The sequence below is a fragment of the Heloderma suspectum genome, chromosome 2 (genome assembly GCF_057233095.1).
Source record: "Heloderma suspectum isolate Gila_16-S chromosome 2, 16-S_ref, whole genome shotgun sequence".
Taxonomy (NCBI): domain Eukaryota; kingdom Metazoa; phylum Chordata; class Lepidosauria; order Squamata; family Helodermatidae; genus Heloderma; species Heloderma suspectum.
The window spans coordinates 80,911,907-80,928,216 of record NC_139459.1 but is presented as its reverse complement, the minus strand read 5'-3'; the positions used below and the strand labels follow the sequence as shown (position 1 = coordinate 80,928,216).

The 16,310-nt window shown below is 43.1% G+C and overlaps 1 long non-coding RNA gene across 1 annotated transcript in view; it reads right to left on the bottom strand.

Annotated features, from left to right (window-relative positions):
* Positions 1 to 13,409: 13,409 nt before the first annotated feature.
* The window catches only part of LOC146352399 (uncharacterized), a 147,143-nt gene continuing 144,242 nt past the window's right edge, over positions 13,410 to 16,310 (bottom strand). The window contains exon 5 of the long non-coding RNA XR_014787355.1: positions 13,410 to 15,298. This is a non-coding gene — a long non-coding RNA (uncharacterized LOC146352399). The remainder of the gene's footprint in view (positions 15,299 to 16,310) is intronic.

Here is a 16,310-nt window from a genome sequence, read left to right as displayed (position 1 = left end):
TCTTCTGTTTCTGCTATTGCTACTGTTCTTGCTACCACCACTACTATAATTCTTACTGCTACTGCTACTTATTAAAATAATCTCTGTCATTGTTTTACAGCCAATTCATACACTACACAAAATGAGGAAAAGGAAAGATGAAAATTGCTTCTCCTAATACAGGTGGAAGTATGTATGGATCACTTCTGTCATGAGATCCTCAAGATCATCATCTGGGTTTCACAAATTTCACTATATTGATTCATCACATTCATAATCTGCCTTTCTTCTTCCAAGCAGGGCAGGGCGTTGTAAGTGAGATACAACTTTTATTCTCACAGTAGCCCAAGGCCATTTAAGTGAGCTTTGTGGCAGAGCAGGGGTTTGAACCCAAGTCTTCCAAGCTAATACCTTGGAAGATAGAAAAAAAATTCAAAGTGATCTTGATAGATTGGAGTGCTGGGCAGAAAACAACAGAATGAAATTTAATAGGGATAAATGCCAAGTTCTGCACCTAGGAAAAAGAAACCAAATGCACAGTCACAAGATGGGGGATACTTGGCTCAACAACACTACAAGCGAGAAGGACCTTAGAATTGTTGTAGAGCACAAGCTGAATATGAGCCAATAATGTGATGTGGCTGCAAAAAAGGCAAATGCTATGTTGGGCTGCATTAATAGAAGCATAGCTTCCAAATTTTGGGAAGTACTAGATCCCCTCTACTCAGCACTGGTTAGGCCTCATCTGGAGTACTGTGTCCAGTTCTGGGCACCGTACTTTAAGAAGGATGCAGACAAGCTGGAGAGGGTTCAGAGGGGGGCAATGAAGGTGATCAGGGGACTGGAAACAAAGACCCATGAAGAGAGACTGAAAGAACTGGGCATGTTTAGCCTTGAGAAGAGAAGACTGAGGGGAAATATGATAGTGCTCTTCAAGTACCTGTTCTGAAAGGCTGTCACAGAGAGGAAGGCCAGGATCTCTTCTCGATCATCCCAGAGTGCAGGGCATGGAATAATGGGCTCAAGTTACAGGAAGCCAGATTCTGTCCGAACATTAGGAAAAAAATTCTGACTGTTCAAGCAATACAACAATGGAACCAATTCCCTAGGGAGGTAGTGGGCTCTCCCACACTGGAGGCATTCAAGACGAGGCTGGACAGCCATCTGTCAGGGATGCTCTGACCTGGATTCCTGCATTGAGCAGGGGGTGGACTCGATGATCTTATAGGCCCCTTCCAACCCTACTGTTCTATGATTCCCTGACTTTTACAATTATTTACAATAACTGCTAAGTTGCAATAACTGCTAGGCATAGAGATAGATAGATAGATAGATAGATAGATCCGCCCCCAACACCTATTCAGGTGTTATTATAACTGCTTAAACTGACCGTGTGATTTAGGATGGGGCTGCACCAAGTAGCCCCACCCCTGACATTGCATCACATCCGAGCTCCATCCAGAGGCATCCACACATACAATGCAAATGCCTGCAGCAGGGAGACCTATGCATAAACAGCTGTAAGAGTGGAAGCCTCCACAACTCCATCCAAGCTTGTGTGATAAGTTTAACCAGTTATAATAACACCTGAATAGGGCTAGAGATAGATATATCTGCTTAGGATCTTTAAATGGCCAGTTCAATGTAGATAGGGGAAAGTAGCATACCATCTTGTCTGCTCTTTGTCTTCTTTTACATTTCTTAAACACATTACAATTTAGCAATTGCAAACCAAAATGTAAAATGTATAATCTTGTTGAGTAGAATATTACATCCTACATTCTAAAGAAGGCACTACATTATGAGGCAATGACAAGCCACTACAGATTTTGTCTTCTTCAGTGGGAACAATTTCATTAAGTATCATTAAAAATGTCAGGAGAATTATCTTTGTAAAACATCAAAGCTTGTCAGTAAAAAGGCCCCCCACGGTTAAGACTAAGAATATAAATGTAACTCAAGCCTAGGGAAAGATGAATACCATATATTGGCTCTGTTCAAATTCACAAAGTTGGGTTTACCTTCAATTTTTTGTTTTGAGATCTACCTTAAATTGTATTGTTATCTGCATTGTTCCTATTACTTCCTTCCCTCTTTTGCCCTCCTTATCACATAAATTCTTGTCAGCAAATCCTTTGGACTTTTATTCGCATTTTTATTCATTTCTCAAAGCTTCCTCCAAAGGGAACTGAAAGTGAACCTGAACACACCTGAAGATTTGGGATTCAGAGGGACCCAGAGACCCAGATAATGGGTCTCCAAAAACTGATACATTTATCCACAAGTTCTCCATAAGGGAGGGGGAGGGGGGAAAGAGGGATGCAGTTTTGTAACTGGCAGCTCTAACTTCCAATCACGGTGAATAGATGTACTGGGGCTCTCCAATTCTACTGCTTTGGGAGAGGAATATTGAAGTAATCTATCATAGAACTGATCTAGTGTCCAGTGTGCTTTGCTAGTTCTCTCTTCCACGAGCAGGGATGTTAAAAGAGGTTAGGTGAAGTATGTGGGACCAGGGGTGTAGCATTGGGTGTTTGGTTGGAAAGTGCTGGCTGCCCAAGTCCTTTTGCCTCTGCCATGGGAGAAGAAAGTGTTCCATTATGTCCAACTGGGCTCTCTTCCTAATGTGGCCTTCTTGCAGTGGTGCACATAAATAATGGGAGAGATTGTGCACATTATTTTTTTCCTACTTTGATGACAATATTTAGCAACCAGCCACTTTTACATACATACTTTAATAAGTTACTAGATGAGCATAAATTTATGTGCAGCCCAGTATATATTTCCCAGCTGTACATCATCGTTCAGTGCTATTGTGCTGTAGTTTAGTACAAGTTATAAATCAAGATTTATTTTCCACTTTGTTCTTAATAATATTGCCCAAGGAAAACATTTGTCTCACAAGCTCACATACTAGGTTCTCCCTCCAGGAACATTTATTTTGCAGAAAATGACCAGACTCCATAAGGGGAGGATGAAGATGAGAAAAAAGAAGCAGAGCTCTTGCAGTGGGAAGAGGGACTGGAGCAGAAGTTGTACACTTGTGTCTCCCATATATAGGTTGTTTTTGTTGTTGTTTTTCTTCTGGAAGCAATTTTTCATATGAAGGCCTTGCAGATAGTCTGCCCTAGAGGAAGAAAAAATCTGACTTCTTTATTTTAGTGGGCAATGGGAAAAGCTCCTCGTTTTTATATACGGATGTTCTATTTTTCAGCATTCACCATTAGCTCTCAATTTTCCCTGGCCAGAGAAAGGGAGTACAACAAGTCCCTGCACACTCACATTCTTTAAATAGCAGGTAGGGGAGCCAATTTCACTGAATTTCTCCATGACGAGGAGAAATTCTCCACAGTTTCTCCCAGGTAGGGCTCCTCATTGGCAGGGCTTGTAGCACAGCTTCTTTCTAAGGGGTTTGGGGGGTGCAACAGCATCAACTGCCTTGGCAGGCTGGCCCCCAGTTTGTATCCACCACAATGCAGGTAGGGACAGTGTTGTGTCTGGCTCCAGGGATGAGGTGGAGTTAGTGTTCTGCCAAAATCCATCCTCCAATTTCCTGAAAGTTTTCTTAGAGGCTTCCATTGTTCTGCCTCATTCAGGATCTTTTATCATTCATTTTTGTGATGTTTTTCAGCTAGCCCAATCACAGATAGCCTCCCAGGCTGCCTGCACTTCCTGATCTGAAAAAGCCTCATGGGAGGAATTACCTCATGATGCCTTAAACTGGGCTTTAATTGAAGTGTAGGAAGCTGAGGAGGCTACAGGCTGCCAGAGAGGTGATTGTACATTGAAAAAAGGACATTTGTGCTCACTCTTCAGCCACCTCCTAAGTAAGGTAAGCCCAAGAAACCCAAACCCAACCCATGAGAATTTCCCCCAGATTTCTTCTCCATTGAATTTCTTTTCCAAAGCAATATTTATCTTCTATCAAATTGAATGATAATGGTCAAAAAAATGTTGGGAGATATTTTCGGCACAGCACTAGTTTCAACAAGCACACTGTTTTATTTCCATCTCTGTCTCTCTCTCTTTTGTTCAAAATAATTTTTCTATTATATTTTTCCTGCTTTGCCATTACACATAACACATTGTTCTGTATTGCTAATATGGACAGACCTCTGAAATCACACCAACACCTCTGTTTGATAGAACAAGGCCACTGCATGTCAGCCACAGTGGACATGACTGCTCCGTATAAGTGAAAGGCCATTGGGCTTTATTATCCTTTTTATTGATTCATCCAAGAATGATCAACCTGTGGCACTCTGCAGGACTGGAGTGCTGGACTCCATCATCCCTGACCATTGGCCATAATGCCCTCCTCTCCTGCCCCTGGTAAGAATAAGCTAAAAATTGATTTGAGTGAATAGCTTCATTGGAGATACTCACCTATGCTGCTATCTAGAAATTTGGGGCAGTATCCAACGGTGTCATTCGGCAAACTCAAATAGCACTAGTGGAGCTCTGCCAGATCGTTCAATTGCACATTACACTTGTGCGAGCAGTGGTGCAAGTGCAGTGCCCAACCAATCGCCCAACCCACTGTGCAAGCGGGATGCACAACCCATTGTGCCAGGGTGCTGCACAACCAGTTGTGCAAGCATGATGTGCAACTGCTTGCAAAACCGTGCTTGCACAAACGTAACTTGAATTGGATTTGTCTCGTTTCTGCTAGCACATTTGCGCTAGCGGACTGACACAGCTGAATACTACCCATATTTTAGCAGCACTCACGGATCCCCTTTTCCCCATACTAATCAGCAGGAGGGAAAAAGTCGATATTTACACAGACTTTCCCTCTCCTGAACAAGGAGCTCCTTTCTGCCTCTGCAAATGGAACAACTGGATTAACAGTCCCCACAGCAGCCTCTTTTCAATGCATTCATTATTCATCTGTTTTCATTTTCTCATCACCCCTCACTGGGCCATTCTTTTTAAGCTGATAGGCCAGTAGTCATGTATGTGCCCACGTGCAGAATTTGTATGTGTGAGAGAGTGCTGTGTACGTTTGTGTGGTGTAACGTTAAGGGTTTTTTAATGGAGAATTATGCAACATATAGGAAATGAGGGATGCAGCATATGACAGGCTGTACTTCAGTGGTAAAGTCTGTGCTTTGCATACAAAATATCCCACATTCAATCCCTAGCATCTCTGAGAAAGGGTAAGAAGAACTCCTGTCTGTAACCTTGAAGAGCTGCTGACAGCCAATGTAGACTGGAGTGCAGAGCCTCTTTCAGCCCAAGGGATGAATTCCATTTTAGAGAAGCACTTGGGGCCACATTCCAGCAGGCAAAAGGGGCGAGCCCAAAATGCCAGCATATTTTTTGCTTAAAGCTCTTACTGTTAATAACTATGCCTCAGGAGAAGCATTTCAACATTTCAGAATGGAGAGAAAACTGCACAAAACCCAGGAAGCCACCAAATGATTGGTGGTTGGGGAAAAGGGAGTGGGGCCTTCTGGCAATCCCCAGAGGGCTGGATTGGGACCTCTAAAGGGCCAGACTTGGCTCCTAGGCTAGAGGTTATGCACCCCTGGTATAGACAATACTCAGCTAGATGGACAATTGGTCTTACTTTGTATAGCACAACTTTCTATGTTCCTATGCTCCTGATACAGGAAACAAGGAAGCCTTTTCATAACTTTGTTAGATGCAGGGAATATACTAATGTTCTGTTGGGTAAATTATATACATTTCATAATTTAGTATAATTTTTTTGATGGATGTGGATCATGTACAGTTTTTATACCATCAAGATATGCTGTGTTCGTTGATGAATCTCAAAGTTCTACCTATTACCTTTGATTAGGGGTACATACCTGTGGGAAGTCCAGGGGCAATTTTCACCCCCCCCCATCCACCCCTCCATGGGCTGCATTCCTCCCAACTAAAAAAGAAATCCAAACATTTTTTGGTCTGTTGCTGACATTGGGCAAGGGTTCCATTTAGCTTGTAGCCTTGGAGGGCTACAGAGGTTTCATTTAGCTTGTTTGGAAGCTAAATTTGACACTTGTGTACAGCACTTGATGTCAGCTACAGAGCACTAAAACGGTAAAATTTGCTCACAAACCAGCTAAAATTGACCCTTGCAGCACTCTGTATGCCACTTTTTCTTTAAGAAATGTTTCCTGTTGCTACCAAATACTGTGACATGGTAGGGGGCTGCAAGGCCACAACAGGGGCAGCAGGGGCTGCATGTGGCTCACTTTCATGAAGAAACAGATCTAGTATCCTGAAGGAGGAAGAATGGTCATGGGATGCTGCTCCCCCTTCCACTGAAGCTTGTAACTGAAGTTTGCAAGCAAGGAGGCACCATACATTCATTACAGCATTTATGTCCACCGTACCCATGGATTCCTAGAATAATAATGAGCAGGTCACTCACTGTCTCAGCCTCAGTCTCCTCACCTCCAATGGTAAAAAGAAACTTGTAATAGCTTACTTTGCATGCTTGTGATGAATGCAACCAAAATAAAAAATCTAAAGCTGGGCTCTGGTGCTGGCCCTGCTTCATGGTTTCCTTCTCCCGGGACTCAAGACCGTCACTGAGCTTGTTTACTGGGGCTTCAAAAAGTAATTTGAGTATTTTCTCTCTCTCTCTTTTGCTTTGTGTGATCAGCAGTTGGTGGCCAGGACTAAAAATAGACTTAACTAAAAATTGCTCCTATCCTCCCATTTGACCTATTTTGGCCATTTAGGAGAAAACAGAAAGGAATGAGTTCTGCATGAAATTAAAGAGTAATGAATGGAAATATGGCAGTTCCGAAGTTGTTTGTTCCTCTGGCATTTGTTTCTTAACGAATGAAATGAATGGTTCACATTCATTTCAATGTTGCATTTGTTACAAAACAAATGCAAGCTCTATCTCAAGATGGATCCATTAGGAAGAAAGGAGGTGGTAGCTTTCCTAAGTGTTTGCCACATGTATATTTCTTTTTAAAGGTCTATGTGAAGGCCAGGGCCAGGGCCAGATTCCAGTGGGCCCTTGACAGCTGATAGGTCCCTGCCACCACCACAGCCCTCCACCTGCTCACTCGCCTGTCTGCCAAAGCTGCCCTGCCCACCTGAAGCCACCCACCCATGCATCTGCAGAACCCCACACCCCCCAAAACTGCCCACTTCATCACCATCCTGCAGAAACACTCCACCCACCCAAAGCCTCTTGCTGCCTTCTGGCTGAAGTCCACCACCACATGCCTGCCCACCAAAGCCCCTTACCCACCTGCAGATGCTGCCCATCTGCCTGAAACCACCTGCCCATTGAAGGCCTCCACCCACCCACTGTCTGTCTTCCAAAGGCCACTGTCTACCACCTGCCTACCATCCACCCACTGAAACCCCTGGCCTGCTATCCTCCTGCAGAAGCCACCTGCCTGACACAGCCCCTGCCCACTGTCTGCCTGCAAAAGCCCCCCACCCACCCAAAGCTGTCCACTGAGGTGTGCTCTCTCCACTCCATTTTTTGTTCACCCAGTGTGGGGTAGTGGCTATTCCTCCTTCTCCTCCCCCTCCCCTGGCCTGGGTGACCCCACTGGCAAAGCATCATGGCACCCGCCCAGCCAGGCCTCTTTCTTTTAAAATGGGGTGCCATTGGGTCCACTTGCTTAGCCATGGTGCTTCCTGTCACCAGTGGGGCCAGCCAGGAGGGTGAGGAGGATGGCGACAGCTGCTCTAGGCTCAGGGCAGCGATTGACCCTGCTGAACCACTGGGCCTTCAGCCGCCATCTGACAATGCTGACTGCTGACACCGGGCCTGGTGGAGACACCTATGCTTGAGTGGTACAGTGTGGACATACTCCATATTTAATAAAATTAAAAATATTTTTTTAAAACAATCTTTTTTGCACATTTGGATAGCAAGAAACATAGTGGTAATCATCAGGGCTATCACTGGCATTATCCAACAGGTGCCCTTCATTTTTGTGAGACCACTTTCTAGTCTGGACTATACTCCAAACTAAGCTAGCTACAGAAAGAACCACATGTTTCTCTCAAAGATATGTTAGTTATATTCGGCACTTCAGAAATGTAACATTCATGAGGTAAAAATGGTTCCTTGAAGGAAACCCTTTTGATTCTTAGGAACAAATAAGCAACAACTGCTTATTTGTTGCTCAGGTTATTGGTCATTTGTAATGCCCTTCTGTAATCATCTTCATGAATCTATTCTGGGAGTTAGAGCTAGGGATGTACGAAATGACTTACCTGTTTTGTTACATCCACGGTGGGGGGGAGGCACTCCGCCCCTCCCCCCGAAATCCTCGCTGGCCGGCTCCGCTCTGTGGTGGCACCGCAGAGCCGCTGGCTGGGGCTGCCCGCAGTAACATCCGGCCGCTGCTGGGCTGCGCAGGGATGCAAATGGCAGCCGCTGTAGCCGCTGCCATTTGCGTCCCTTTTTTTCACCGTGATAGGCTACGTAAATATTTACATAGCCTATCACAGCCTCCGCAGGGATGCAAATGGCGTCCCTGCATTAGCTGTGATAGGCTACATAAGTATTTACGTAGCCTATCAGGGCGAAAAATTGTGAAGTGAATGGTGGCCGCAGATACGGCCACCATTCGCAAAGCAGTGCAAATGGCACTAGGTAGGTGTGCCGTTTTGCACGTCTTTCGCAGGGTGGTGGGGCAGGGGGGCTTCATTCCGCCACGGATTTCAGGGGGCTGAATGCACTGGCATTTGGCCTCACTGAGATCTGTGGCAGAATTCTCCGCCATCCCTAGTTAGAGCACAATCCTATGGCCACTAGTCGGCGGCTAGACAGCCATAGAATTGGTCAGTTCCCTGAGAACCGACCTCCACCCCCTCCCTCCCTGCCTTGTAGGCAGTGCAGATCAGCCCCACACTCCGTGCTTGTAAGAACAGCACGGAGCAGGGAAAATGGGGCATTCCTGGGGGTGGGCTGGGGAGATTGGAAGTTCTGGTACAACGCTTCCATTGTGTCATCCAGCTACCTCTCCCCACACTCCGGGGTCCGGTGGCTAGACAGCCAAAATCAGGGTGGCAGGAGCACAGAAGAGATCCTCTCCTCACCACTCCTCCTGACCTGCAGTGGATAGGCAGTCATCCCCGGGGTTGGAGGAGGCTTTCGATCTGCATAGGATTGCTCCCTTAATCATGTACACATCAGTCAATAGAGACACCTTTGTAGAGCACAAAAACTATATCATGCACAGTACCTCTTTTTGCTCATCAGAATTCCAAGAGATATGATCTAGTATCCACAATGCAAAGGAATTGGCTCCTGCACAGTTATGGAAAATAGCTGTTTTACATACATTTGGTACTGACGTGTAAAGATAGAACCAAGTTTTTCTCAGCTTTGGTTATATGCTAGTAAATAGGTGACCAAACATAATTCAAGAAGGTGGACAAGGAAATGGCCTTTCATTTCCACTACAGACTAAACCACAAGTGTGTGATTGTAGCATTTTAGCACAGTGCAGTTCTATCCCAAGCGGCAGCATCTTTCTTAGTTGGTTTTGTCTCTCTGTATCATATTGTTGTTCTCCTGTGTGTTATAGGGCAACAGTGATGCAGTTGAAGGGAAAAGAGTGGGAAAAGAATTGACACTGGTATGCCCTTTGCAGGTTCTTAAGGCAAGATCTATTTTTTTTCCCTTTCCTTTCCGTTCAAAGGCTGAGATATCTTGGAGAACTCATGTGACAATGAAGGATGCGTATAAAGCACCTAGATACATTGATTGATTTTGATTGTAGGGCTCTGTGACAAAGCAAAGTGCAGTACCAGAACTGACAGCAGGTTATATTTTAAGACATTTCTCAAATTGATACAATCTCAGCAAATCCAGGCATTACCTGGTTGAAGAACAGTGGCTAAGACCTTGTTGTTGATAGCATCAGATGGTGTTGGACTGGCTGATTTCAATTTAGATTGGATTTTTGGTATTATTCTTATTACAATGCAATTTAATTCCAGATAGACACAAAAAGTAGGTTAATGATAATGCATTGCAGATAATTAAAAACACACATATTGAAATATTTCCTTGATCACAGTACTTAGCAAGGCTATTCCATAAAAGGTTTAATACATGACATATGTGCTTGGTATTCTAAAATCTAATAAACAATTGCCAGTTTTCAATGAGACATTGTTTGGTTGTCACTAAATGCCTTAATTTAGCCATAACTGCATATTCATGTAATTTATTGTCCCCATCCTAAATTCTGGGAATGTCTCTTCTTCTCCAAATCCTGGCATAAAGAATTCTAGCTGGTATTATATTATAACAAAATACTCCTCAATACCTTATATTGACTGGTTTTGTATATATCAATAAGAGAGCAATCCTATGGCCACTAGACACTGTCTAGGGGGCCATAGGATTTTTCGGTTTACTGGCTCCGAGCTTGCAGACAGCACTCTGAGCTTGGAGCTAGGAAATAACACTCCCTGACCCCGCCCCCTTGTAGTCTGTGCAGGGAGAACCACGGTGGCTGTCTCTTCATGCTTACAATATGGCGCATGGAGAGGCCAAAAAGCGGGCATTCCGGAGGGGAGGAGACTGCGGAAGCCCCTTTACGTTGCTTCCTATGGGGTCTCCAGGACTGTTCCCACCCCCTCTCTGAAGCTCTGGCTAGGTGCATGAAATCGCACATCTAGCCAAGAATGCAGGTTGGGCAGAGCGCGGAAGAGAGGTTCCCCTCCGTGCTCCGTCCGACCTGCACTGGATAGGCATCAACCTCTGAGTTTGGAAGCTGAAATCAATCTTGATTTGAATGAGTCCTAAAGATATTAAGGGATCTAGAAAATTCAGTAATTCTGTTAGGTGATAGATTAAAAAAAATTTGTTAGCAAATGAACAAGTCCACCATTAATAAGAACAGGTCCCTATTTTTGTTTTATATTTTCAGCATAGAGCATTATAAATACCTGCAATTTTACTGTTTTTGAAGCATGATGTAATATTTTGGTCATTATGTTAGAATAGCGCTCCCCCCCCCAAGTTAGTATATTGTGAAAAGTGTATATTATATCCCAAATTTCCCCCCAAACATCAAAATTTATTGGATAACACAGAATTTGTACACAGCTTATCATAAAATTCCTAACTTGATCTGTGTTACTATCAACATTTTCAAAATGCTGATACTAAATATTTCTTATCACCATGTGTTATCATTGGCTGGGATCCACAATACCTTGAACAGAGGAGAAAATGTTCCACTAGCTCTTGTGCAAGAATTTATGGAGGACTTCTTGCTAGGGATGTACGAAAATCACTTACCTGTTCGCGGATTATGCTGATGGTGGGGGGGGGGAGGCATTCCATCCCTCCCCCCGGAATCCTGGATGGGGGGGGAGGCGCTCTGTCCCTCCCCCCGGAATCCTGGATGGGGGGGAGGCGCTCCGTTCCTCCCCTCCCCCAGAATCCTCCTTGGCCGGCTGTGCTCCGCGGTGGCTCCGCGGAGCAGCCAGCCAGGCCCAGCCAGGTCAGAGCCGTCCGCAGCCGGATTTCTGGCCATGGAGGGCTCTGGGAAAAAACAACAACACTGCGTATGCAAATGGCGGCGGCTACGGCTGCCGCCATTTGCGTTCCTTATTTTTGACATCTTAATCTATGTAAATATTTCCATAGACTAAGACGGCGAAAATAAGGGGAAAGCAAATAGCGTAGTGGACGCTATTTGCGTACGCCCCCTTTTTTTTTTTTAACCTAGTCATTTTAGGCTACGTAAGTTTTTACGTAGCCTAAAACGTCTGGGTTAAAAAAAAAAAAAAAAAAGCTTATGCAAATGGCGGCGGCCGTAGCCAACGCCATTTGCGTACGCCTTTTTTTTTTTTTTACCCAGACGTTTTAGGCTACGTAAAAACTTACATAGCCTATCACGTCGGTGTAAAAAAACAACAAAAAACCTGCAAATGGCGGCGGCGGCAGCCAGTTGGAAGACCAGCCGCCGCAGCCGCCACCGCCCGGAAGATCCGCCCCAGGTAAGTCTCGTCCCGGGGGGATCCCCTGGGGGTGGGTGGGAATGCACTGGCATTCAGCGTCCCTGAGATCCGTGGCGGAATTCTCTGCCATCCCTACTTCTTGCTTTGTAATGCCACAGTACAGATTGTAGTGTGCAAACCCAAGTAAGCCATCTGAAGGCTACAAACTCCAGTGGGTCTCTCTAGGGAGGGCATTCCATAACTAGGACACTACTATTGAAAAGACCTATTCTCAAGTAGCCACCCACTGTGCTTCATATGTGAGGGCACTCAGAGCAGGGCCTTTGATGACAACCTCAGAACTTGGGTAGAAATATATGGGAAGAGGCAATCCTTCAGATACTTCACTGTGTTTCATGGATTCTCAGGTGCCTTTCATTCCATCATCCGCTCATTGACAAAATTAGATTTTTTACAATTTCCCGACTTTGCAAAATTCACACTTATGCAAATGCGCATTTGTTAAAATGTGCAAATCCCCTTACAATGTGCAAATCCCCTCCAAAATGCACATTTTCAATTGGTGTTGTTAAATTTTTTCCCATATATTTCTACAACTAAATTTGCATAAAATTTTGATAAGTAAAAAAAAAAAGTCTGCAAGACTGCGGAATCTATGTAACTTGGGAAAAGCCAATCCACTGTGAAATCCTCAGGTCGGATTCACAGAAATCCAAACTGATTTGATTCCATTGCAGATTTCTTTGACATCCCTATCTGAGATTCTTTGCTGCCTGAGGCTAAAGGCAGTTGGTGGCCCCTCCCCATTCCATGCAGAGGAACTGGCTGGTCTGGCCGTTAAATCTTACTTCACCACTGGTGATGGATTAGTGTCCTCCTCCACCACATCTGAGGCAGCAGGCTAGTTCAGGGGGATCAGGACAGATTGTGTGGCATACTCAGCTCTGTCTTCCAACAGAGAGGAACAGCCAGGAGGATGCTACCACTGCCACCTGTGGCAATCGCCTCACTCTGCCTAATGGTAGGGCTGGCCCTGTTGACCATCAACAGACTTGGACAACAGACTGAGCAAGCACACAGGTCACCTGGTCACAGTCTTCCCCACTATACTGAGATGTACTGTAATTATTTCCAAATTGGTACCTATTGGCATATGCACATTTTATGCAAATCAGTGTCCTCTTTTTTTGGTAGTGCATTTCCTCTTTTTTGGTGATGTGTAAGTGGACACCCTAATCTACCCTAAGTTTATATTTTAAATGTTTTGGATGCAGGAAAATTAAATGTACATATAAGTATGGAATGTCTGGACTCTTAAGTAATTGATTCAACGCTTGTTTCCCTTGACTTTACTAGGTCTCGGCCTCAGAGGGCTGACTCATTCTTCCACCTGAAGAGCTCTTTACAGTTTGGCTCATTCACAATGAGGGCATTCATCAGAGCAAACAGTCTTGGATTTTGTTGTTGTGCAGCTTTAACATAGCCTGAAAGGACACTGCCATTACACAGAAATCTTTCAACCACAACTGTGTGGTAAACAATTAAGCTTTATTTACATTTACAATTAGGTTTCACTGGCATTGACTCCTAAATTTGACACTGTTTAAAGGCTCTCCCCCCACTTTTTTTGGTTGCTTCACAAACAGTGAATTTAAACACTCTCTTTTTGACATGTTTTCCCACACAGTAAATGCCAGCCATCTACATTTGAAGGGTGGGGAGAGAGAATGCCCAAGAATTGCACAAATTAAAATGAAATGATGCTGGGACTTGAAAGCTAAATGATTACAGCAGGCTAAGAGATGAAATGCTAATTTTTAGCTGGTGTTAAGATGTTAACCCATGTCATGGATTATAAAGGTCTCTGTGGAGAAATTTCTTGAAACTGTCATTTTGTTAGAATGCATATTACATCCATCAATGGGAAATCAATATGTACAGTTGGATTCTGTTTTAAAACAGCTGGGTAAATTATTGTTGTAAACAAACAAGTAATTTTGAGTTAGCTGTTTTGGCCATAAGCAATGGATTGGATCCAGGCTTGCCGTTCTGTGAATGGATGGGGTCCTTCTATATGCAGAGGAAAAGGGGATCCAGCAGAGGTTTCCCAAGAGAAGAAAAAGGCAAGGCAGACTGTTCTCCCTCTAATTCCTTCTTCAGCCTCCAGCACCAAACTGTTCTGGAGGTCCTCCAACTCTACAGAAGATGGTGCTAGTGGCTGCAGGTGGAAGGGGGAATTGGCAAACATCACTGTCCCACCCTATTCCTTCTGTGTCAGCAGAACTCTGTTGAAGAGAAATCTGGACCCAACTCATTGTAATTTTTGGTTTTATGTATCTAAAATATACAATCATGCTTCATGTATGCATGGGAGAAAGTTGCTGTAGACTTTTGTATGCATAATGTTAATGAGAAATATGATGGCCTTCTAACATTGGGTTGTACCCAACCCTGATGGTCCTCTGGTAGAATGAAAACCACTGGAGAAACAAATTTTCCCTCCAGCCCCCTGTGCACCCTCAAATCTACTCCAGAGGGATGGGGGACCAGATTTGGAAGGTGGAGCAGGGGGAAGGTGAGCAAAGGGGCTCCCATCACACAAGCAGAAGAGCACTTATGCGACATTGGATTTAAGCCATTATATCAAAGAGTCCTGTGTCACCTTAATGACTATCAAATTTATTATGATGTAGAACAAAAAATAGGGCCACAGTTGTGGAGAACCAAATATGAAAATGCAATTAGCACACAACTGAAAACTGGACTAGGTATATTAATCTGATAATGTAACACACAATCATTTCCTTTTTTTACTGATTTATCTTTTAGTGAAAATGATTAGTGCTTAAACAGAAATAATATAAATGTGAAAAGCAATATAAATATATTATGCATGTAATGGAAAATTTAAACATCTATATCAAAAAGTATATCCCAAAAGTCTTTTCTGAAGGTCTTCTGAAAATCTTTATCCAAAAGTCATTCACTGGAAGTTTTTAAAGGAATCCAGTGTGATCCCGTTTCGCATAGATATAGCTTCTTCAAATTGAACAACTGTAAATATTGCAAATATCAAGTCTATGAATGAATTTCTTTACATGAATTTACTAACGTTTGTTATAAATCATTATTATAATTATACATATAAAAGAATTGTTTCCAAAGAGCACTAAAATTATTTTTTAAGAATTGTTACAATAACATTTGCAAAAACATTTTCAAAAAACATTTTCAAAACAGAGGCTATCATTTACAAACAAAGAGGGTTACTTAGACTCACCACCTCAGACTCAACAAAAACGCCATGGCAATGATGCAAACCAAAAAGTTGTGTTTTTTTTTAAATGAACTAGGCTGCTTTATTTGTTGGCATTGATTGCATTTTGTCTTGTACAGCTTTGCAAAGCTAAAAAAGAAAAAAAACTTAAGCAATATGATATTGGAGTGGTACCAATAAAATTAGAATGACACAAAAGCAAGCAAACAAACCTCAGACCACAGGCTAATGATTTTACATGCTCTAATGGTGATAAGTTGAATTGGCAGCTGTGAGTATTCCACTCCTAAAAAGTTTTAAGTACCCCATGCTTGAAAAATGCTGATTCATTCCCATTCCCATTAAAGGTATGGCGTATGTCTTCATGCAAGGTCAAATAAGTATCCCTGATATAAATGCCAATGTGTATTACAAATAAGATGCCAAATCCAAAGAGGCATTCAAACCTTTCGGGATCACAGATTGCAATTTGAAAATCCATTCGGCCTCCCTACGTAGGAGTAAGTTATTAGAATCTGTCCAATTATATTTATGTGGATATATTCTATCAATTACTAGGAATTGTCATCTCATCTGTTCTATGAGATGATGCACTAAAGGAGCATCCAAAACACCATTTCTTAATTTGGACCAACGTTCAGTGATCCTAGCTTGAAACTTTGAATCGTGCTGGAAGTTTTGCCGATGTATAATAAACCACATGGGCAAATGATAACATAAATAATCCGCTTAGTCGAACAATTGGAGAAATGATGTAATGTAAAATGTCAATGGTCCGTAAAATGTTCAAAAACTTTAGTTGGAAGAGAAAGATCACATAAAGAGCACCCCCCACATTTGTAATGTCCGTAAAGTGAAGAATTGTGCTGAATGGATGGGTCAATATCCGAGTGTACTAGATAATCTCTAAGCTTTTTTGTCCACCGAAATCCTATATGTAGAGCATCATTGCATCCAGGTATGTGACTTACTATATGCCAATATTTATAAATTACTTTCTTGATGGAAAAGGACAAGCTGGAATATTCCAGAGAGACAGTAATCTTGTTGTTAGATCCCTTCTTGGGAGGGCTTAATAACATAGGTCTAGACACTGTATCTGCTCTTATTTCAGCATCCCTTATTAAATTCATCGGGTAGC